Raw genomic sequence first — 25,410 nt, 5'->3', positions numbered from 1 at the left:
ATTCTTATGTTAATCCCCATACATTACATCATTAGTTCTAGATGAAGTGTTCCATGATTCATTGTTTGTGCATAACACCCAGTGCTCCATGCAGAACGTGCCCTCCTCAATACCCACCACCAGGCCAACCCATCCTCCCACCCCCCTCCCCTCTAGAACCCTCAGTTTGTTTTTCAGAGTCCATCGTCTCTCATGGCTCATCCACCCCTCCGATTTCCCCCGCTTCATTCTTCCCCTCCCGCTACCTTCTTCATCTTTTTTTTTTTTCTTAACATATATTGCATTATTTGTTTCAGAGGTACAAATCTGAGATTCAACAGTCTTGCCACTATTTAGTTTCTAATGGTTAAAAAAAGTTCTGCTATTTTCTGCATCTGAGATTTGTCTTCCGAGCCTCCTATGCCCATTTTGCACTTTTTTTTTTTTTAAGATTTTATTTATTTATTTGAGAGAGAGAGAGAGCATGAGCAGGAGGGTAGGGGGTAGGGGGAGAGGGAGAGGGAGAAGCAGACTCCTCACTGAGCAGGGAGCCCGATGTGGGGCTCTATCCCAGGACCCTGGGATCATGACCTGAACTGAAGGCAGACGCTTAACCGACTGAGACAACCAGGAGCCCCAGTTTTGCCCTTTTGATGCTGGCATTTTTTATGTTTATACATGCACAGGCAAAAGTAAATATATGGAGATAACAGTTATTGTAAGTCACTGCTGATTAGAAAGCACACCCCATTTCAGAAATGTTAAAATGCAAGGGTGCGGGGTGGGGGAAGGGCATCTTAGCACCCATGAAATATATTAAAATGCAAGGTCACGGCCATAGGAGCTTTGGCCTTAGAATTCCATGTTTAAGGAGGAGGAAACTGGTTCACAGAGAACAGGTCATTTGCGTGAGGCCACATCATCCCAGATGATTCCAAAGCACCTTCTACAAATTCACTCTGTCTTGCCTCGGAATCCTAGCAAGCCTGCAGGTGGGCTTTTACCCTAAAGCAGCTCCCCATTCTCTTATTCTTATACTTTTAGTGGGGCTTCCAGCCACAGGTCATCATGACCACGGTGACCTCAGTGGGTGTTGTCGTCCCACTGTTTCCCCGAAGATCTCTGCTGCCTCTTCTATTTATTAGTACAGTTAACGAGAGACCTTCAGTCTCCAAGAAACCAGATGAGACAAATAACATCACGTGGCCAAAATTAAGACATTTTTACCAGAGAAGAATGAAACACAGCAGTTTCAACTGACCAGAGATTTGGCAACACGTTTTATGGATTTCATTGTGCACCATTCAGATTGTTGGCAGCCAATGAAACCAAGTGCAAAATTCCAATTATGGCCTCATTTTAACCTAAACTCTACATTTTTCTCTGGTTTCCCCCTAATTGTAATTCTTTCATTATACATCTGAAAATCTGGTATAGATTTAAGTGTTTCCAAATAACATCAGGGGTTTCTGCTAACTTGCTATACTTTAGTGTAAATTTGATCACGGTTGGCATGATCAAACTTTAGGTATTAGCTTTCCCAAGGCCGATCACTTCCCAATCCATCTTTTCTGTCTCTAGGCCATAAGAGATTATCTTCCAGGAGACATCTACGGTGGGTTTTCTATATAGACCCAGCAACACACATGACAAAGATGAGACTATTAAAATAGAAGCATTTGCTCCCACCGTGCAGCCAAGAAGGATATATTCTTTGTTGCTTGACCTGCTATCACACTTGGGCCTCTGTTTTACCAGTTGTAGTAACGGCTGGAACTGCAGAATTGAAGCCCCTAGATGCAGGGAGTAGATTAATGTGCATAGGAAAGGACACCAAGCTGCCCTAGGAAGGACACATCTGCAGAGAGAGAAAAAGAGATTATGTGCCAGCTGGAGTTTTGAGGAAAATACAGAAGAGCGCTAACAGGCTACTAAGACAAAGAACTTTAAGGAGAGAACAGTGTAGTAAGTATTTTTAGAAAATTTTACTTTATTTAGTACTGTGCGATGTAATTTCTTCCCTTTGCAGAATCTTTAAAAAATGCTTTAGTAGACACACATTATTTTTCATGACTTTGGAGGATTTAGATTTATATTTTCTTTGAAAGAAGTGTTTTACTAAGAAAAAAGTAAATAAATAAAAATAAAGACTTAGGGAGCGCCTGGGTGACTCAGTCAGTTGAGGGCCTGACTCTTGATTTCAGCTCCAGTCATGATCTCAGGGTCCTGGGATCGAGCCCTACGTTGGACTCCACATTCTGTGTAGAGTCTGCTTGTCCCTTTCCCTGCCCCCACCCCCGCTTGCTCTTTCTCTCTCAAAATAAATAAATAAATAAATAAATAAATAAATAAATAAATAAATAAATAAATAAATAAATAAAATCTTTAAAATAAATAAATATAGACTGAGAACAAGAGCCTAACTACCACATCAAATCTCATAAGCCCAGCACTGTCATTTCCTATTCTGGGGAGTGACAGCCCACACCTAAGACCCTCTTCTCTCTATGTCCAGACTACACATCTTCCATGTTACCGACAGAGGTGGTGAGAGGAAGCAGATATGGAGTAAGGGAGGGAACATATTAAATAATCTCTGTACCACCATCTGGACAGCACAGGAATGGAGGCAGCGACCCTCCGCTGACTTCAGTGACCCCTCTCAATAAAATTCCAGCAGAGGTGAGAATGCCTGCAGTTCTTTGTGCTTTCCTTAAATTGTAGGAAAAATAGGAGCTCAAACAGAACCTCTATTACAAATATTGGAAAAGCCAAACATATTAACAATAAAATTCTCAAATATTTTGCCAACCCCGTTTTTTTTTTTTTTTCCAGAGGTTAGTTTAACACTCCTCTCTCCTACCCTCTGATATTATTTTAAGTGCTAAGTAACACTTTAGTGTATAAATATGGCCTGCCAGGTCTAATTGCTATGTGCAGAATTTGCTAAATCACAAAAGTAAGGGTACATATGAAGCTGCTTATAAAAAATGCGAAGTATTTAAGTGATGGGAAGGGAATGTTATGATTGGAAGGAATATACATTTATTCTACCTAAAATTGAGGCAGCTATGTAAACAAAGTCAAGTTTCCATTCACAAATGATCTCCCCCTACCCCAATTTTGAAAGTAACACCAAAAATGAAAAGAATCGCCATGAAAAGTGATCCCTGGGAGGCAGTGTTTGACACTGGCATAATGTAACATGTAAATATCATTTTTTTGTTAAACACAGCCCTAAAAGAGTCTGATGTTGAATTCCATTCTCCATCTACCACTGCAGTCTGTACCAAAGTGTATTAACAGTGAATAAAGTGTAGAAATAATTAGGTTTGAAACAGTCATTGCCACATTCAAAGGGTTCAATTCTCCTTCCCAATACTTGGAAATCCCTTCCTCTGACATTCAAAGATACTCATGCTCCTAAAGGGTGGCATTCATTCCAGGAGCAAATGAGAGTTGCATTCATGTAACTTTCCTTCAAGCATTTGTGTTTATTTTTAGAGAGAATACTAAGAGTACTAAGTGTTTTTTAGGAATGACATCAACATTCAGGGTTGGGCCATTTCTGGGCTTAGCCTGATTATCCGCCCCCCACCCCCAGAGATCCTATTTGTTGCTAAGATATATATCTTTGTATTTTCACCCAGAAAACAATTATTCTTGCTGTCACGCTACCTTCAAACACCCAGGCTAGGACCTATCATGCTGAGATTTGCACACACCCTTGCAAACCACAACTTCCAAGTTTCTGTTCTGCCAAATGTCTCCCAGTCATTGAGAAAACCGCCACTACTTGGTCTCTACTTGTTAGGAAAATAATCTGTCCCTAAGGATTTCCTTGGAAGGGTTGCTCCTTCATACAGGGTCAGGCAAGTGAGTGTTGCTTCCAAGGGCGATCACTCTACTGGTAACACAATTGCTTCTTTAGTCGTAGCTGGACAATTTGGGAAACATTTGGAGACTAATTTCCTATCCTTGGATTGGGTAGGTAGAGCTGTCAGCACTCACTTGCCTCTGCAAATTGATGCAGGAAGTAGCAGAGTTAACTCAATGTTGGACCAAAAGGCCCGATGGTGAGAATTTCTAAAGAATGGCATGATTAAGTATGTCACCTGACATTTATGATAACAAGATTTGGCACAGGGAGGTTTTATTGATGACATCACAATTGACTTTCATCACAACTGACTATTGGAATTTGAGTTTCAGAAAAGCTCAGTGATTCACATAAAGGTACATGACTAGTAAGTATGGGACACAGAATTTGAACCCAGATCATTATTTTCAGGAAAGAAACTGTATATGTGTAAACATATATGTAAATAAATATATAAATATAATTTTTCACTTATGTGAGGTACTTAAGGAGTCAAATTCATTGAGATAAAAACTAAGATGGTGATTGCCGGGGGCTCTAGTGGAGGAAGGGAATGGGGAGTTATTGGTTCAGTTTTGCAAGAAGAAGATTCTAAAGATAGAAGAGAGTGATGGTAACACAATAATATTAATGAACCTAATGTCACTGGATTGTACACTTAAATGGTTAAAATGGTTAATTTTATGAAGTGTATTTTACAATAAAAAAAAAGGGAAATTAGAGGGCTTGCTTACTCAACCCACAGTTGTCCTATCTATGACTGAAAAAGTTGAAACTGACATATCAGAGAGCTCCCTGAATCATGGAAAGGAAGATACCTACTCCAGAGAAATTGCAAAAAAAAAAAAAATTAAAATACGATGAAAGCTATCTTTCCTTCAGCTTTACAAATGATAACAGTTATTTTATTGTGTCTTGGGGAACAGAGCATTTTTAAATAAGCATTTGGGTGCCAGTTATGTTGCAGCCTCATTTTGAGGCAAATCCTTCAGAATTTAAAGAAACCGAACATTTTAAAAGCCAAAAATTATTTTCTATGGCTTTTTGAACCAGAAATGAAAAAACTTCTGAGGCATGTGACAGGCTAAGTCATCATAATGCATTAGCTGGAAAAATAGACACAACAGCTGAGAGCCAAAAAAGCCTTGCAGAGTTTAGTTGTTGAATGCCTGCTGGATAAAAAGTCAGTAAGTGGATTCATGGTACTACCTCTTCTTACCAACACAGTAATCCGCTGAATTAGAGCTTTAACTGGGAATATGAAGACTGATGTGTCATTTCTTTGCACACTTGTACTTTTGCCTTATGAATGAATACATCTACAAATGTGGCTATTTTGTTTATGTATGTCCAATATCAACACAAACTAAACACTGAAGATCTTACTTTATGAATGCTAGGTTGCAGAGACAAGTTGTGTTGAATTATGCTAAGTGCTGAATAACTTTAATTTCTTGCTTTAGCCTGGAATAACTATGTTGACATTTGCAGTGGCACCAAATTGTACATGTAGTTATGTTCTTCACCACTTCACACTTGCAGTTAAAATTATGAAGGCAATTTTATTTAAGAATGTCCTTTATGAAGAAGTAAAAAAACTAAGGTTATTAAATATCTTTGAATACCTGTCTTTTTATGGGCTGTGTGGCAAAATAGAAAGTACACAGGAAACACTTCCTCAGCATACCAAAGCATGATGGCTATCTCAAGGAAAAACACTTGTGGGATTGTTTCAGTTGCTAGCTGAACTAGCCACTTTATTTTATTTTTTCACAAAGCATAATTTTTGCTTGACAGTGTGACTTACAGGGGAACTATGGTATTCACACAGGGTTTTAGCAGACATTTTTCTCAAGGGTTGACAAAGGGAACCTGTTAGTTCAAGGTAAACAATGAGAGTATTTGTCACCAACAATAAAATTCAAGCCTTCAAGAAATTTCAAAATTTGAGAAATGTCTATCACTGTGACCTGGACAGCTTAAACTTACTTCTGATGAGCAGGACAAGACAAGGGTGAGGCAAGGGAGGAATACAGAGTACAAAATTTAAAGAGACACTCACCTGTGCACTTGTGATGAGCATCGGGTGATCTCTGGAAATGATGAATCCCTGTACTGTATATCTGATACTAGTATTACACTGTACGTTAACTAACTGGAATTTAAATAAAAACTTAAAGAAAAAATGAAGAGATATTCATTTGCAAGTGAGACACCTCAGTCTTAAAGAGATAGTCAAGTTCAGAGTCAGGCAAGTACAGAGTTGGCACTTGCATGACCGAGAGTAAGTTCCTCCTTAATTCTGCACCTGGGGTGCCTCGCTTTCCTCACCCTAGTTTCATGCCTGCAGATGAGATTGGTAGTAATATTAATCAATGTAATTTTTTTATGTTCTATTTTAAATGTGTCAACATTTAGAAGAATTCCATGACTCCTCAGTTAACCAATATTTTGACCCATGTATGAGGTTACAAAACCTTTCATGGGTAATATATTCATTCAAAGTATGAGACACACAGACAAGGATGTCCATTCTTGCTGCTTTTATTCAACATAGTACTGGAAGTCCTAGCCATGGCAATCAGACAAGAAAAAGGAACAGGAGACATCCATACTGGTAAGGAAGAAGTTAAACTGTCACTATTTGCAGATGACATGATACTATACATAGAAAAGCCTAAAGACTCCACCAAAAAACTACTAGAAGTAATAAATTAATTCTGTAAATTTGCAGGATACAAAATTAATATACAGAAATTGAATGCATTTCTATACACTAATAATAAAGTAGCAGAAAGAGAAATTAGGAAAATAATCCCATTTATTATTGCATCAGAAAGAATAAAATACCTAGAAATAAACTTAATCAAGGAAGTAAAAGACCTGTACTCTGAACACCATACAACAGTAAAGAAAGAAACTGAAGATGACAAAAATAAAGGGAAAGGTATCCTATTCTCCAGGATTAGAATGATTAATGCTAGTAAAATGTCCATACTATTGAAAGCAATCTACAGATTCAATGTAATTCCTATCAAAATACCAGCATTTTTCACAGAACTAGAACAAATAACACTAAAATTTGTATGAAACCCCAAAAGACTCTGAATACCCAAAGCAATCCTGAGAAAGAAGAACAGAGCTGGAGGTATCACAATTCCCAATTCCAAGGAATACTACAAAGCTATAGTAATCAAAACAGTATGATATTGGCACAAAAACAGATACATAGATCAATAGAACAGATTAGAGAGCCCAGAAATAAACACATGCTTATTTGGTCAATTAATCAATGACAAAGGAGGCAAGAATATACAATGGGGAAAAGACAGTCTCTTCCATAAATGATGATGGGAAATCTGGACAGCTACATGCAAAAGAATGAAACTGGACCACTTTTTTATACCATACACAAAAATGGATTAAATACCTAAGCATGAGACCTGAAGCCATAAACATCCTAGAAGAGAACATAGGCAGTAATTTCTTTGGCATTGGCCATAGCAACATACTTATGGATATGTCCCTTCAGGCAAGGAGAACAAAAGCAAAAATAAAGTAGGGGGACTAAACCAAAATAAAATGCTTTTGCACAGCAAAGGAAACCATCAACAACACAAAAAGGCAACCTATTGAATGACAGAAGATATTTGCAAGTGTTGTATCCACTCATATGTGCAATCTAAACAAAACAAGACAATGAACAAACAGAAGCAAAAACAGACAAATACAGAACAGAACAAACAAATACAGAACAGGCAAATACAGGAACAAACTGATGGTTTCCAGAGGGGTAGGGGCTGGTGGGACGATGGGCAAAATGGGTGAAGGGGAGTGGGAGATACAGGCTTCCACCTATGGAATGACTAAGTCACAGAGATGAAAAGAACAGCACAGGGAATATAGTCAATACTATTGTAACAGCATAGTATGGTGACAGATAGTAGCTACCACTTATTGTGAGCATAGCATGACTATAAGTTGTTGAACACTACGTGGTACTGAAACTAATGTCTACATTGTATACTATACTTCAATTTAAAAATATACATATCAGGGGTGCCTGGGTGGCTCAGCCAGTTGAGCGTCTGCCTTTGGTTCGGGTCATGATCCCCAGGGTCCTGGGATCGAGTTCCGCATCAGTCACCCTGCTCAGCAGGGAGTCTACTTCTCCCTCTCTCTCTGCTCCTCCCCTTTGCCCATGCTCTCCCCCCACCTCTCTCTCAAATACATAAATAAAAATCTTAAAAAATATATACATATCAATATAAAAAATCATTATTTCTTTATTTTTTAAAGATTTTATTTATTTATTTGTCGGAGAGAGAGACAGAGCACAAGCAGGGGGAACAACAAGCAGAGGGAGAAACAGGTTCCCTGCTGAGCAACGAACCCAATGCAGGGCTTGATCCCAGGACCCTGGGATCATGACCTGAGCCGAAGGCAGACACTTAACTGACTGAGTCACCCAGGTCCCTAAAGAAATAAGGATTTCTTTATTTTTTAACAGTGAAATATACCATACATGCAAAAGAAAATTTATAATACATATGGGCTGTTAAAAGCATTATTATTTTAAACACTTGTGTGCCCACTACCCAACCTGTTCATTGCTAATATTTTATTTAATAAATAAATCATTTCAGATGGTAGCTACACTTATGGTGAGCACAGCATAAGATATAAGGTTGCTGAATCACTATGCTGCACACCTGAAACTCATGTAACACTGCGTGTCAACTATACTTCAATAATTTTTTTCAATTTTTAAAATAAATAAGTAATGCAACAAATAGTGTATTACCAATATTTTAAAATCCCAAATGTACTTTAGTGCTGTGCCTTGTCTTCCCTGGTGCAGACACTGAACATCTTTTCATATGTCTGTTGGCCATTTGTATATCTTCTTTGGAAAAATGTCTAGTCAGGTCCTCTACCCTTTTTAAAATAAGATTGTTTCTTTGGTGTTAAGTTGTATAAGTTCTTTATATATTTTGGATACTAACCCCTTATCAGATATGTCATTTACAAATATCTTCTCCCATTCAGGAGATTGCCTTTTTGTTTTGTTGATGGTTTCCTTCATTGTGCAAAAGCATTTTATTTTGGTGTAGTCCCAGTGTTAATTGTGTTTATCTTGACGAGGGTGGGGGGAGTGGGAGTAGAATGGGAGATAATAAGAACAATGATTAACATTTCTTTATATACCTCTGTATTATTTAACTTATTTAAACTAGCATGTACTGTGTTTATAATTTAGAAAATTTATAAGTAATTTTTTTTTTAAAGATTTTATTTATTTATTTGAGAGAGAGAATGAGAGAGAGAGAGCATGAGAGGGAGGAAGGTCAGAGGGAGAAGCAGACTCCCTGCCGAGCAGGGAGCCCGATGCGGGACTCGATCCCGGGACTCCAGGATCATGACCTGAGCCGAAGGCAGTCGCTTAACCAACTGAGCCACCCAGGCGCCCTATAAGTAATTTTTTAAGTTAATTGTTAGTTACACAGTTTTTCTTGTTCTTATGTCCCATAAAAAAGATTCAAGACATTTAAAGAGACACCAACGCTTTGGACTAAACTTTTTCATAGTTCTGAAAGGTGCTTCATTCTCTCTCCAAAATGGAGTGTGAAATGGGGAAGAGAAATGGAGGAGTTGGATTATCAGAGGCAACTCTGTTATGTCACTGGAAAAGATGGGGATACCTGGAACATCAGAAGCACCTATGTCATAATTCAAAAATCATTTTTCAATGTCCAATACAAGAAAACCTGATTAAACCAAAGAGCCCAGAATTGGGATAGTTAAGACATTCTAATTAATGAAAAAACCCTTTTATTATAGTCCTTATTTAGAAAATCCTGACATGCATACATTTTCCTCCCACGGATAGTGATGAACAGTTCCAAAGGAGCCTCACAGAGACCACTCCCTGCTCCCTGCTCTCAGAGCCCACCATGGGGAATCATTCTTTCTGAAGCCATTTTTCCTTTATCTATCCACATTGACACCACCACACTTGGGATAGAAGGCAAAAATGCCCTCAGCTCTTCTCCATGGTGAGCCAAGGTCATCTGCCTTCGGTGGATCATTTCACATCCAGTCTCTCATTTGGGTCACATTAAAGAGATCAGAGCATGAAGAAAATCCCACATCTGTGACCTGTTTGGAGTAATTTGCTTGTTTTTCCTACAATTAAAGCCCGAGACCATACAAATCAATCTCAAGAATTCAAAATCCTAATTATTTTGGTTTTATATATTCAACTGATTACTTTTGAGAATCATGTACTATTTGAGAATTTACATCCAATGGTTCCCATTCTTACACTCATATGCTTGTATTTCTTGTATTCACTATTACAAGCAATACTTTTCAACATTGACTATATTCCAGGCACTGTCCTAAACACTGGTAATATAATAATTAATAAGGCAGACACGGTCCCTCCCTCTTGAGGTTTTCGGCTTAGAAAATAAGAGTTCGCTGAAGGAAAATAACACATAAAAATAAGCTCTCTTAAAGCCAGCCCAGCTGTCACACTGAAAATGATGGAAGACAGAACTGCATGAAGCCTAAAGCTCTCCCTACTCTAAGATTCTCATGGTAGTGTAAAAACATAATACTGAATTTCCTAATTTAAAATATGGACATCCGTATTCCAAGAGCTCTATGATTGGATCTGTTAGTTAAAAGTACTAAATTAAGTACTAATGTTGATAAAGGCCCAAGTTCTGGTTTGAATTTCCTAACCTCATATTGGTAGATGGAGTTTGAATTTTCTGACCTAATTTCAGAAATAAAAGCAAACACTGGGTGAATTTGTATATAAATGAGAGAAAGGGTTAGCATGAAAGTATTGTAGAAACTGTTTTAAATATTGGATAACATAATGGAGAACACCTAGTATACCAGAAGGGTAAATTTTTGAAATGTTTTTAATAAATAGAAAATGTGTACACTTTATTTAAAAAAAAAAAAAAACTATGCCCCATTGCAGAAGAGGATAAATTGACTAATTCCTTCCACCTTGAGGTGTGAGAATTGTGTTACTAACCCTTTTAAAATAAGAATTCATGCCTTACATAATTGTAACCTGATCTTTTTTTTTTTTCCTCAGGCACTTTACCTACTTACAGATGTCCTTTGTAGCAATAATATTTATATTAGTTGGGGCCTACACCACGGTTTTCAAATGAATTTTTGCTTTGGGAGTTGTCCATGTTGGTTTTTCTGAGAAACTCCCTAGTTTGAAGGTCAAGGAATCAAAAAATAATAAAACCAAATAAAAATATCAGATGGTTCTCTGTGTTATTCTAATTATTCTTACCTTGGATCCAGTGACATTTTAAGATAATATTTATCAATTTGTTCTCCTGAGAATTAATGATAAGAATGACAACAGCTGACATTTAGTGAATGCTAAACATAGTGTCAAGTACTGTTCTATGAGCTGGATGTGTGTTGTCAGATTTATCCTTCTAACAGTCTATGAAGAAGGTGATTGTGGAATCTCCCTTTTACACAGCAACCTGAGACAAAGAAATATTAGGCAATTTTTCCGCACACCTTGAAAGCTATCACATGAAACCAGCAATATGACATCAGAGTTTACACTCTTTCCTTTTTTTCAAGTAAACCTTGTATTAAGGTATAACATAGCGAAAAGTATGCGAATCTTATGTGTGCAACTCAGTGAATTTTCACAAGGTAAATCTACTTGGGCAACACTACCCAGATTAAGAAATAAAGTATAACCAACACCCTGGAAGTCCTTTTTCGTGCCTGCCTTTCCAAAGGTAACTACTACCCTGATTCCTAACACCAGAGATTAGTTTTGCTTCTTTATGAGCTTTATGTAAATGGAATCATACAGTATTTTCTTTTTTGGCTTCTTTTACTCAACATTATGAGTTTAAAATCATCCATGTTTTTAGGTACAGAAGTAGTTACTTTATTTCTTTTGTACAGTATTCTACTATATGACTATGCCACAATTTATTTTTCCATTCTACTATTGAAAAAATTTGAGCGGTTTCTAGTTTGAAGTTATTAAAAATAATGCTACTATGGAGATTCTTATTCATGTATTTTGGTGCACATACGTACACTTTTTTTAAAAGATTTTATTTATTTATTTGAGAGAGAGAGAACGTGAGTGGGAGGTGAGCAGAGGGAGAGGGTGAAGCAGATTCCCTGCTGAGCGAGGAGTCCAACATGGGGCTCAATCCCAAGACCCCCAAGATCATGACCTGAGCTGAAGGCAGCTGCTTAGCTGACTTGAGCCACCCAGGTGCCCCACATACGTATACTTTTATGTTGGGCATATTATATGTATCTTGCGATGCAATTGCTGAGTATGGAGCATGTGTATGCTCACTTTAAGTGAAATCTTTAAACAATTTTCAAAAATTTATACTTTCACCAGCAGTGTATGAGAGTTTCAGTTTTTCCACATCCTTGTGAAGACCTGGTATTGTCTGGCTTTTTTATTTTTGGCCATTCTGTTGGATGTGTAACAATATCTTATTGTGGTTTTAGTTTGTATTTCTCTTATAACTGATATTGTTGAGCACGCTGTTCAGTACTTGTTCAAGTCTTCTGTGCATTTTTCTATTAGTTTGTTTATCTTTTGCTCACTTATTTTTAAGTGTCTTTATATATTCTGAATATGATCCTTTGTCATGATGCATCTTACAATTATCCCGTACTCTGGTTTGCCTTTTTATTCTTGCGTAATGATGTCTTGATGAACAGAAGTGTTTATATTCTAAACCACTACACTATACTTGCTTCAATTCTAGAAAAGGATAATAATGTTTAGTGTTATCATAATAATGGATATCTTAGGAAGCTGTCAAAGTTGTGTTTCTCCAGTGTAGCTTAATAAATCCTGATTATTTATGATTGAATACACTGTCTGTGATGATCTAACTGGACTTTATATCACCTAGAACATCTGTCAGCAACTATCTGCTTTGATTTTTTCATCACAAAGACACAAACATAAACCCACCTAGAAAAACCTGTCTTCAAAAATCACACTGATACAGAAAACAGATTAGTGGTTGTCAGAAGCCATGGTGAGAGACAGGGGAAATGGGGGAAAGTGGTCAAAAGGTAAAAACCCCTTGTTATAAAAGAAGTAAGTCCTGAGGATGTAATGTACAGAATAGTGACTATAGTTAACAATACTGTATTATATATAGGAAAGTTGCTAAGAAAGTAGATCTTAGAGGCACCTGGGTGGCTCAGTCGGTTAAGTGGCTGACTCTTGATCTTGGCTCAGGTCATGATCTCAGGGGCCTGTGATAGAGCCGTGTGTGGGGCTTCATGCTCAGAGGGGAGTCTGCTTGAAGATTCTCTCTCCCTCTCCCTCTGCCCCTACCTCCACACTCATGTTCTCTCTTTCTCTCTCAAAAAAAAAAAAAAGGAAAGTAGATCTTAAAAGTTCTCATTATAAGAAAAACAGTGTAACTATGTGAGGTGATGGAAATCAACCAAACTTACTATGGTGATCATTTCATAATATACACATATATCAAATCATTATGTTGTACTTCTTAGACTAATACAATGCTGAATGTCAATTGTATATCAATAAAATGGAGGGAAAAAATCATACTATTTTAATGACCCCTTTATGAACAAAAAAATAGAAAAGTTAAAAATAAAGAAATTTAAATGACTTTCAAATGGGTTCCACCATGATTTGGTGGGGGGATAGATAACCAAATTGAGTAGTTTTCCATACCAAAATGCTGATAATGGTTTTCTTAGACAATACAATTGATCTGGTTAATTATATCTTCATGTTGTTCAGTTGGCTTATGTCTGGTATTTTTCCTCTCAAAATGGCTTAACTTCATTTTTTTTTAGTTTGTTTTTAAGCAATGAGGCTTCTATATTGCCCATGTTTGCTTGGTTTTTAATTTTTGTTACTTTTACTCTGTTTTTTGTTTGTTTGTTTCCTAAAGCTTCCAAAAGAAGTGGAATTTTCAGTCAATTAACTTGGCAATATAGATGGTGACAAACATACCAATTTATTTCCAAAAATATGATTTGTTAAAGGAAGTGGCATTTATTTGAGGTTGAAAATAATGGCTTATTAGCAAATTGTAGTGTCTTCCCTGTTTTCTGATTCAGTGGATTCCATGTTCTTATGTAGAATTGCTTTCCATCGTGGAACACCTTTAGTTATTAAGCAATGCTCATTTTCTGCTTACACTCATCAAGTAAATGCTGTCTCTCATAGTAGCTAAACTCTGAAATCTCAATGGCTTAACACAATAGAAGTTTATGCTGTGGTTTTATGTGTTTGAATGAGGAGGGGATACTTTCTGTTCCATCAAGCCCATCAGAGACTTAAGCTGACAGAAGCTCTGCTGCTTTCAACACATGGTATCTGAAATTGCCCAAATCTAGTCAGCAGATGGGGTAGAGAAAGAGTGGAGGACCCAGTGGGAGATTTTATGGGCCAGGCCCAGAAGTGATGTAAATCATTTCCACCCACATTCCATTAGCCTGAACTCAGTCCCATGCCTCCACCTACAAGCAAGTAAGTGGGGCTGGGAAATGTCCCTGTAATAATTCTATTTCATGGACAGGGAAGCCTGAACATTTAACGGACAGCCAGCCATTCACAATTTTCATCGTCCCCAAGCTGGACACAAGGAACTGTGACTTTAAGAGAGAGGGGGCATTTTTTGGAGCTGGAGCTCTTGCCATCCAAAAGGCTTCAGGTTGTCCGGTGGAATTACTCACAATCCCCTCTTCCTGAACTTTACCATGACCTGTTTTTTTTCCTGTCATTTTTTTTAATCAGAGGCTCCATAAATTTCATCGCCTACCTCTACTTAATCAGAGATTCCTGCCTATCATTTTCCCCAGGAATAATCCCCAGTGATGCCCTTTGAATCACTTCCATTCCAGAGAAGTTCTCTGCCTCTCTTCCAGCTTTCTGATTCCTCCCTTTCTGGTCCCCAAATACTGATGATCCCTAGCAGCCAATCCTCCAGATAGGGCAATAAGCTTCACCAGGCCCATTATATTTCTCTTTTGCAATTATATTAGTTCATTCTCTTTTTCAGGCAGCAGTTCGGGGAAGCAGAGATCCTTTTAAAGTAGCTAATGCGTGCTTAGCACTTTAGATAGAAATTGTTCCTTTATAACAGGGTCTCAACCAGGTTTTAGTAAACATTTTTGCCTTTGGTAATATCTTCTAAGAGCTGATTCCTAAACCAACATTATAGAAGAGTTTCTCATTTTATGTTACCTTTTACATAAAGTTATTGCCATTGACTGCAATGACAAGAGTCTAAAATAACAACTCTAAGGAGTATCTAATGCTTCATTAGTTACATTTGCTTTTTTTCTCGGCTCTTGGTGTATTCTAACTAAATACATGTATATACTATTCTCACATGGAGGCCTAAGATTTTTTTACATCTAGAGACTTCTGCCTCCTCAAGAACTGTATAAAATATGACTCTAAAGCATGGGTTGTCAATTTACAGCATCTGACAAAACCAACTTGCTGCCTATATTTGTAAGTAAAGTTTTATAGGAACACAGCCATGCCAATTCATTTACAGATTCTCTGTGACTGCTTTCATGTTACACGGCAGAGTTGAAGAGTTGAGACAGAGACCACAGGAGCCTCAAAGCTGGAAATGTTTACTATCTGGCCCTTTATGGAAAAAGTTTGTTGAACCTTGCTCTAAAGCAAAGAGACAACTTTCTATGGAGTTGATATCTGAGCAGGATTTTGAATAAGTAACATTTTACAAATCAGGGTTAGGGAAAATGCAGAGAGAATATTTTTGTTAAAAAGAAAAGATGACCAGAATATAGTGACATGTGTGAGAACAACAGTCTGCTTTGTTTTATCAGAGCATAAAAACCACAAGGAGAATGAATGGAAGACGAGCAGCAAGAGCACATAGAGAGGGGCTGGACCAAAAAGATCCTTAACAACTTCAGGCTAAGCAAGATAGATTTCCCCCCATAGGTCTCAGAGCATTTCAAATCAGTGTTGGTAGATTTTATGGAAAAAAAAGAGAGAAGGTGCTGCACAATTAAAAGTATTTGGAAAGTATTAATCAATATTCAACAAGTTGTTGCGGGACTTCTCAGAGCCTTTAAAATGCTTCTCTCCATTGGAAATCTCTACAAAAGATTTCTCTATACAGAAGGAACTACAGTCTGTAGAATTCCCATGTTATTTGACTATACACCCTTCTTTAGCTAATATTCACAGAACTAGTATTCACCAAAAACACTGTGAAGAATCTTGTTTGAACAGTAGGTAGCCAGTGGGAGGATTTAGTTAGAAGAAAAACATGACTAGACTTGTGTTATAGGAGAATTATCTCAGGTAAGAGGTTTCCTGGCTGGGGTGAACGATACCTCAGGATCAAGGTGCTCCCATTGGCAGGAACCACCAAGTCTGCGGCTTAAGTCTTGCGCACCCCACCCCCCCAACACCCAGCCACTCCCTGCATCTGGACCTGACACCTGGTTCTGGCTTTTAGTTCTTGCAGCTCACCTGGTTTATCATCGTTTGCAGGGTCTTTGGCTTGCTGCTTTGTTTTTTTCCTCCAGGATCTTAACTGCCTGAAGTCTGCCTGCAAGCTGGTTCCCCGACTTGCCTTTGTGTACCTACTCCTCCCTGGCTTTCATTCCCCTGCTCGCTGACAACTCCAGCATCATCCCTTTCCACCCTGCCTTCCCTAGTCCTTGTGCTTCCTGAGGCTAGCCTGCTCTGCCTTTCCTCCCTTCCATACCAGGTCTTGCCGGATGCAGAAAAATCCATTTCCTGATCACCCACTGTTGCTTTCAGCCTGGAACCTCTTTTGTTGCTACAACTGCCTGAGCCAAAACTTTGACAACAAAGACAAAATCAAACTCTACCTGATAACTTTTTCTTCCCAGGGGATTTCCAAGACTTCTTTATAACTCCTTAGGCTTCCCTTGGGCTGAGGGATTTCGCTTTTCCCAAAACTTTTGCCCAGGAAGAGATTTACAGATAAAGCATCTTTGAAAATGACTACACCCACTCTTCATTCTCCCCTTCTCCCTTACCACACTTAAGTGTTGCTGTTCTGTATTCCTAACTTCATGAGGAGAGAAAGAAAGGATGAGTCAAGGCATCTCAGAGAACCAGACCAGGACTGGAACTCTCGAGAAGAATCTGATTCTCCTCTGGTGTGGCCAGTATGACTCCTATTTCATTTCTGTCACGTGGCTTGAAGGCGCTCTCATCACAGGGCTATTCAAACTTGTGCAGTCAATCTTATTATTCCATGCAAAGCACATGCTCTCCCAGGAGTGGTCCAGTTTGGAGGGGCCAAAGAGGTGCTAAGGCAAGAGATTCCAGAGAGAAGAGAGGCAGCCCAGCAAGAAGGGGTGTTGAGAGTCTTGGTCAGAAGCAGGCAGCTCGGGAGGAGCACAGGGTGGTTTGGCTGGAAGGTAGTGGACACCCTTTGTTGTGCAAAGTCTACCAGATCCTGCCGCTGGGCTCTGCAGAGATCAGGCTGGGTGTGTTTCAGCTGCATGCCTTCCTCCCTACCCCTCCAGTTCCTGGCTGTGGTCTAGTCCTTAGCTTGGCCAAACTATGTGATCTCTTTTGGTGAGCTGGCAGCCGCAGCTATGAGCTAGACCGAACAGTGTATGTCCCTGTTCCCTCGCCTCGTTATTTTACAACTAAACAATCAGCGTATTTCTGTGAGAGCCTGTCTCTTTTCCTGAGTTCTGAACCACTATTCATTCAAGAACACATTTTAATCTTTCTTGTCCTAATGAATGTCAGACACATGTTCCGGAGAAGGAAAAGGATGGCTCTGTGAAGGCACAGTTACCTCTAAGTGATAAAAGATGTGAATGGGCTCTCAAAGTACTTCTAATTATTCCACTTCTGAGAGACTTATTTGACCGTTAAGACTCAAGCTAGCTCTAAAAACATTTGAAGCCTCGTGTTTCGGTCTGGCCTGGAGGATGCTGAGCTTACAAAATTCCCAGCCAACTCAGAAACTTTTCTTTAGAACTGAGATTTGAGGAGAGCATTTTTTTTTTTTTTCTACAGACAAACGTTTCAGAAGAGCAACAACAATCAGTATCAGGTAATTATTTTCAGGGAGTGTGGTCTTCTGTTTATTTTAGGTTTTCAAATCTTCAGGTAAGAAGAGGAGGCTAATCTCTAAACAGGAAATCACAATTGATAGAAACCACGTTGAAGGGAAGGGCTACCCTGTTCCTCTGAGTTCCTCTAACAGATCGCATTTACTAGTCTTGTGTGTATGTGCATATATCTGAAAGGAGTATATGTGTAACGATTCACTAAACATATACTCCTATTTCAAGTTCTGTCCAACCTGGGAACACCATCCTTATTACGTTCTTTCGGCTAAAAATTCATTATATTGTAGAAGAGTTGGATCGGATGAAACTCACACCTGTTTTGAGTTTCAAAAACTTGGGAGATTGGGTTTTTGCATACAAAGTCCTTATTTCAAGCAGGGTTGAAGTCAGAATTTCGAAAGTCAAGCTTTAAAAAATACTATAAAATACAGTTGTATTTGTAAAAACTACAACTCGTTATATTGTAGTTCTCTAAACTGCTTTCAAGATGTAAGATGCAAGTAACATTTAAGTTGCCTATATCCTGGCAGATCCCAGGATATTTTCATGTATCTGCCCAAACTAATAATGACTTAAAGGAAAGAGAGAGGGAGGGAGGGAGAGGGAGGGAGGAGAAAAAAAAGAAAGAAAAGGAAGGAAGGAAGAGAAATTAACTTGTGGGGAAAGTGGGTGAGGCAGCTGGAAAAGGAGCATTTAATAACATACCTAGTTCTCCATACCTTAAGTCTCTTCCAACTGAAAATGGAAAATCAGAGAGGAAAGGCATAAAGCATGTCAAGATCTCCTAGAAAGTAAAGAACCCAAATATTGTTCGTTTTTTTTCCATGTCCTCTCCCAGGATCTCCAGGGCTTATAATGCGATGAAGAAAAGATTTCATTTAGTTATCTCTTAACATTTCTTAGAAACATATAAAACTCGGAATCCTGAAGACTCCCATGTTCAAATAAGTCATTTTCACCTAACTGTCATTTAGGAGAGACGGTCACCACTACCTCCCTCCCGCCCCACACTTATATTCCAAACCACTGGCTCTTCTTTGCCCTATTTCCCATTCCACACCCATCCACCCAGGCATTTTACAGCAGTGGCTGTCTTCTAGTCTTTTTAGTATTGATTTATAAACTCCAAATCCTTCTATCTGCCTTGAATAATGACCTTAGCAGTTAAGTGGGTGCTAAGTATTTTTTCTATCCAGATTTCCTTATTTCTAGATTCAAAATATTGTGATCACTTGCTAATATCATTTGCTATTTATTGAAAATCTTCCTTCCCATGAACACTGGACAATTACAATGACGTTTATCACTTGGAAAACCTGGTACACCCCTGCTGCCTCCTTGATTGAACTTGATGTGATCAGTAGATGGGTACACACTACATGCCATGTTTTGATATAGTGAACTAGAAAAGCAATAAATAACAGAATTAGAGAAAATATTGGGCCTATTTGTCATTTCAACCTCCCTCTGCATACTTGAAAACCGCTACAGAATAAGAAAATTGATACTCTTGTACACTGCCCACTGAAATCTAGCAGCATCTTTAAATGGAACTTGATAATCCAAGTGCAAAACTTGTCTTAGAGTGTTTCGTCCATATCATTACTTTTAAACGATTGCAGGTTGAACAGACTAGTTGCCGTGCTATTTTTCCTAAGTAAAGACTTAATCTTATATTTTCTTTTTTCTCCCCATGTCCTTGTTAAGAAAACAACCAAACAAACACAAAAAAAGCAATCCCTTATTAAATTCTGGCAAAATTTGGTACCACACATGGAGGATGGATAATTAAAATTGCTAACTTACCCAAAGCCACATTACACATTACAAATATTACAAAACCATCCACCCAGATAATACATGGACAGATGTGTGTATGTGTGTGCATAAGTGTGTTTACATATGCCACAAAAAATTCTTAAAAAGGGGAATAATAATATTAATATATTGGAGCTGCCTGAATTCTCAAACAGATAAAAAAAAAATTTATATGTAGCCACTCGTGGTGCACAAACACTAAATCTGTTGATTTGCAAAGCTCACTGGAAGGGTGTGTTAAAGATTGGCCATCCTATAAAAAGAAAATATGGGCAATATCCATTCTAATAGTCCACAGTGATACAGTTCTTTCTCTGGTTAGAGAAATTTTACAAACAGTAACTGACTAATCTTCACAACAATCGTGTAGGAGGCAAATATTATGAATGGTTTCATTTTACCAATGAGGATCTGAGTCAAGGAGAGATCAAATGACATGCCAAAGACCACAACAAGACAAAGCATTAGAAAGAGGATTAGTACACAGAAGATTCCGATTTTCAGTTCTCACTATAAATCACAGAAGCAAGATGAAACACATGGTAACAGATTTTTTTCTTTGACAAATAGGATCTCGTGAACCCGAAGCTTCTAACGTGAGCAATTTTGATATTGCCAATAATAAATGTTCATTTTAAATAAGTCACATAATTTATCTCAAGTCTCTGATGAAAATAAATCTTCTAGTAAAAGATGTCATTTAAAAATCAGTAATTAAAATATGCCTAACAGAATCAATTCTCAGCTTTCTGGGTGTGGAGGTAGTCCTGAACAGGCACAGCGTACTGTACCCTAAGTTATAAACTCATGACAGCCACACTTTTCAGGGATAAGATCCTGTCAGGCCAAGTCCAGATACCAATATCATGAGTCACCTTAAACTCCCAACTTAGTCTGGCCCCATCGGCTTTCCTTTATTTATTCCTACTCCTAGCTTTAGTTAGCTAAACTGAGCTGAAAAAAAAAGAAGAAAATGAAGCAAAATGGGGAAAAATAAACAGGGCGGGGGGAGTTTTGCGATGATTGTGGATGGGTAATATTCTGAAATATTGTTCTATGCATCTGTATTAGTCTGAGTTCTCCAGAGAACAGAACCAACACACACACACACACACACACACACACACGCACGAAAATATATATTGATATATAAAATATGTATCTATGTAGATATATATTTATCTACTGTATATATATACACACACATATACATATACATATATATACATATACATATATACATACATATATCACGCGAGAGAGATTTATTACAAGGACTTGGCTCACACAGTTTTGGAGGCCAAGAAGTCCCATGATCTACAGTCAGTAGGTTGGAGACCCAGGAGAGCTGACAGTATAGTTCTGGCCTGAATCCCAAGAGACTCCAGGAAAGCTGATAGTATACGTTCCAGTACAAGTTCACATCTGAAGGCAGGAGACCAAAGTCCCAGTTCAAAGACAGTCTGGCAGAGAGTGAATTTTCCCTTCCTCCACATTTTGTTCTATGTAGGCCTCTAATGGATTGGAGGAGGCCCATCCACACTGGGGGGAGCTATCCGCTTTATTCAGTCTACTGATTTAAATGTTAATCTCACCCAGATACGCCCTTACAAACACACCCAGAATGATGTTTAACCAAATATCAGGGTACACCATGGCCAAGTACAGTTGATAACACAAAATCAACCAACACACTCTCTCTCTCCAAATTTTCCTTCTACCTTGTTCTTCTTCCCACCATTCAGATAGCATCCCAGCACAAAGAAAGAAAGAAAGAAAGAAAAAAGAAAGAGGCTATTACCCTTTGAAGTTTATGAATTTATTTTTGAAATGCAACTAATAATACATAATGCTTCCTTGTTTACTATGTGCAGGTACCGGTCAAAGCGCTTTATAAATATTACCTCATTAAGCCCCATAACAACATGAGGCAAGCACTATTATCACCGTACCTATTCTTATAGAGGAGAAAACTGAGGCACAGAAAGTTTCAGGGTCCCAAAACTAGTGTTGTGGGAGAGTCAGGAATCAATTCTGGCAAGAGGGCCTCCAGAGTCCATGCTCTTTCCCGTACACTATGATGCCTTGAAACTCATGACAGAGGAGAGTTTGAGAGAAACATGTCGGTGAACCAAAAATCACAACCCTGAAAGACTCGGAGTATAAAGTTAACGCTATAAGCAATAAATTTGGAAAAATGATGTGATGATGATCAAAGTATGACGTTTGTTATACCCCAAAGACATTCTGAATTGCCCAAGCAGGGCGAGGAACCAAGTAAAGGAAGACTTGTGTCTCATCTCCCAAGTGGAACCCGAGTAAGCATAAAAGTTATTGTCAATAACTTTTTGATTGTAAATGCATCCAAATATTTCCTGGGCTTCCCTGTCTTCCCATCCCAAGAGGGGTGCAAGAGATAGGCTCAGGGTGACCCTCAAGCAGCCTAGCAGTCTTCCCGGGACCAGTCAGTGCCACCACAAATAAAGGATCACTTCTGAAGACCAGTGGTCCCCTTCTATCTCACAAACACAATGGTGTGACTTAAAGTCTTAGAACTTAGAGGCAACACAAGGAGAAAATGGTGGGAAAAATTCCTGAGCTGGCTGAATAAATGACTGACTGAAACCAACCTGAATTGAGTAAGATTAAAAATAAGTTCAGTTAGAATAAAGTTACGATTTTTTGCACAGCTCATTTTGCAGTCTGAGACCTATACTTCCTTGCCTATAAAGAAATAAAACTTGTTTACCTTTGCAACCAGTACTCTCTCTCTGAAGGCCAAAGGAAAATCTCCAAAACTGTTTTGAGAAATAACATCATTATTGGACTAAGTATAGGACTTCCCAAAGGGATTACTTTTTAAAGCAATGCCCCTTTCTGTAAGTACTCCTTCTGCTCTGTTTCTTGAAAACATGAGTCTCATTAGCTCAAACCAGTACTCATACTACACACCTGGCCCTTAAAATGATGGAAAATAGTTTAGTGATAGTTGTTGTCCACCAAGTCAAATAAAGTGGTTAGATTTAAGGCTAAGATGGGAAAGATTTAAGATTTTCTGAAGTAAGGATCTAATTCAGCTCTCAGTTTGGCTACTCCTCAAGCCAAAGCTTGGAAGCTTTTTGACATGGTGAAACAACATTGTGACAAAAGATGAAAGGATGAAAAATTTAAAGCAAATAAGGGTTGGCTCATGCATTTTAAAGGTAGCGATGCCTTACATAACATCATGGTGCAAGATGAAGCCGAGTGCTGAGGTGGCAGTTCCAGAAAGCAGAAAGACTTTCTGTCTGGAAAGCAGTAAAAGAATTTTGTGCCCTATTACCCATGGTAGCCACAGGGTCATTTGTGGTAGAAACAAGAGAGTGACAAAACTGATATTGCTGAATCAATTTCTTTAAAAGTTCATCAAATGATTTTGGTCTCTTGAAAACATTCTCAAAGTTGCTTGTGATAATTTTCACAGGGAAAGATGTTTTGTTTTGTTTTTTTCAAATTCTTATCTTTAATTAGGTGTTTTCTTAACTTCTGATCTGTAGTATAATGCAGAAGCTTTATCTGAGGTCATTTCTACAAGAAGCTGGGCTTCAGGTTCTCAACTGATGCAACGCACTACAATACTATTGCTATAATATAAAAGAATTACATTTGTTTGGTTTAAATTATTTTCCCCTATAGGAACTTCTAGCCGAAATGCAACTCATTATAAGTGTAAGGAATATCTCTACAACTGGTGTACTAAAACATAACTAAAGGGTCAATCTTTTAGAAATATATATTTTCAGGAAAACAGGGATGGGAAATTAGTCATTAAACCAGATGTTGCAAACCAAATATTATAATTGTTGTTGAAAATTTTGCAAATTTAATAGATTTGCCTTTGATTAATTTAGGTGCTCAATATGATTTTAAACAGACTTATTAAGGAAAATTCCAGGACTCCATCTTTAATACCTTTCCTATTATACCTTTCTTAAGCAATCTGTATGAGTTATGGAAGGTCTGTCAGCTTTCAATTTGGTTTTATTAGCATTTGTTGCTTTAAATCAGACCTTTCACATTATTTATATAAGGTTTTTTTTTATTCAATATTCAAAATGATAGAACATATACATTGAACCACAGATAGGGACATAATTCATCCAAGTATGAAGCATGCCTTATAACACTTAAGTGGTTTATTAAACTTGTCTGATCTTACATTGGATAAATTCTATCCTTGACATCAAGACGTGTGTATGATACATTTATCATGTTTAGAATTCCTCTAAGTTACATAAACAATTTCATCTGGGAATTGCTAAGAGTTCTATCCTGAAGTTAAAATACACCAAGTATCCAAATATTTCTCTTAAATATGTGTTAGGCCTAGAGTACCACACAGAATTATTTTAGTGGTCTCAATTCCGTCCCTGGTGGACACTAGTACATAGTAAGAAAAACCACCTCACATAATTTGGCACTGTACAGAACCAGCAGCTTCTGCTCAGGAGGAGCTCATAATGAGCCCAGGAGAGGGAATGACCTCTTATTAGAAGGAGCACTGTCTCTCCCAGGCAAGGCTGAGGTTGGAAACTCTGGGAGGATCAAGCTGCAGCTGCTGGTTCCCTTTCTGACTTGGGGAAGGTAGAGGTCTTACTGGAACGAAGCTGCCCATTTACTTCATAAATGGGGGCTGATTATTAAAGGAGAATGAAATGAAAGAGCTTTTTGTCAGCAGAATGTAGTGAAGTTCATCATTTGGGGGAATAGTAAATACCAAGCTTCATTTCTATTTAGATAACGTAAGGACCAGATTGGAGAAGAGGGAAATAAAATGTGGGAGCCCCAAATGAGACTGACCTCGGTTTAGTTAGAACACTGATAAGCACAGGACTAGTTTATCATTTATATTCCACTTGCTTCCACAAAGGTTTTGAACTTACTTGGCATAAACACACACACATGCTTTGTTTAAAAAAAAAAAAAGAAAAAAAGAGCTAGGTAACTGCTACAGAGGCATGGAAGCCTTAGATTAGTGATGAGAAACAGAATATCTAGGGAAAAAGAATAGTAAAGCAAAAAGATGTTGGGATCAGTTGGCTTTGGGATCTGCCACACCTGCATTTGAATCCCGGACTTTGGGTGACATGCCCTCCGCAGCTCAGTCTTTGTTTATAACATGGAGGCACAGTGACCCACCTCAGAGATGTGCTGAGGTGAGGTGAGTGAATGCGCAGGACCCTGCACAATGCCTGCCACAGAGAAAATAACACGAATTAGGTCCCGTTTCTGCACCAGAGCCAGAATTCCGGGCATCAGTGAATTCAGACAGAAAGGTCATTAATTACATCATTATTTTCATTAAACTGTAACTGAAAAGTAGCATTTCTTAAATAATGCATGTAAACAATATTAGCATATACTGTACCTATGATGTTGACATTAATAGAAATCATGGATATTTGCATAACACAGTATAGCTATTACAGATATTTCAAAAATGATATTTGCACTCATCACTACTTTTGAAATTATGGTAGTTACAAGATGTGCTGCTAGACCTACTTATTTAATGCATAATAAAAAAGCCCATATATCACTACCTCATAAAACTGTTT

At 38.1% G+C, this 25,410-nt stretch overlaps 1 long non-coding RNA gene across 2 annotated transcripts in view; it reads right to left on the bottom strand.

Moving 5' to 3' along the window:
* The window catches only part of LOC115939409 (uncharacterized), a 199,233-nt gene that overhangs the window by 79,690 nt on the left and 94,133 nt on the right, over positions 1–25,410 (bottom strand). The window contains exon 6 of one of the 2 annotated variants that reach the window (XR_014140263.1): positions 23,729–25,044. The exons of the other annotated variant lie outside the window; for it this stretch is intronic. This is a non-coding gene — a long non-coding RNA (uncharacterized LOC115939409). Of the gene's footprint in view, positions 1–23,728; positions 25,045–25,410 lie in introns of those variants that run through there. 2 annotated transcript variants of the gene reach the window in all.

This window comes from Leptonychotes weddellii, chromosome 14 (assembly GCF_054177405.1).
Source record: "Leptonychotes weddellii isolate Sample4059 chromosome 14, ASM5417740v2, whole genome shotgun sequence".
NCBI lineage: Eukaryota > Metazoa > Chordata > Mammalia > Carnivora > Phocidae > Leptonychotes > Leptonychotes weddellii.
This window is presented reverse-complemented; position numbering and strand designations above follow the sequence as displayed.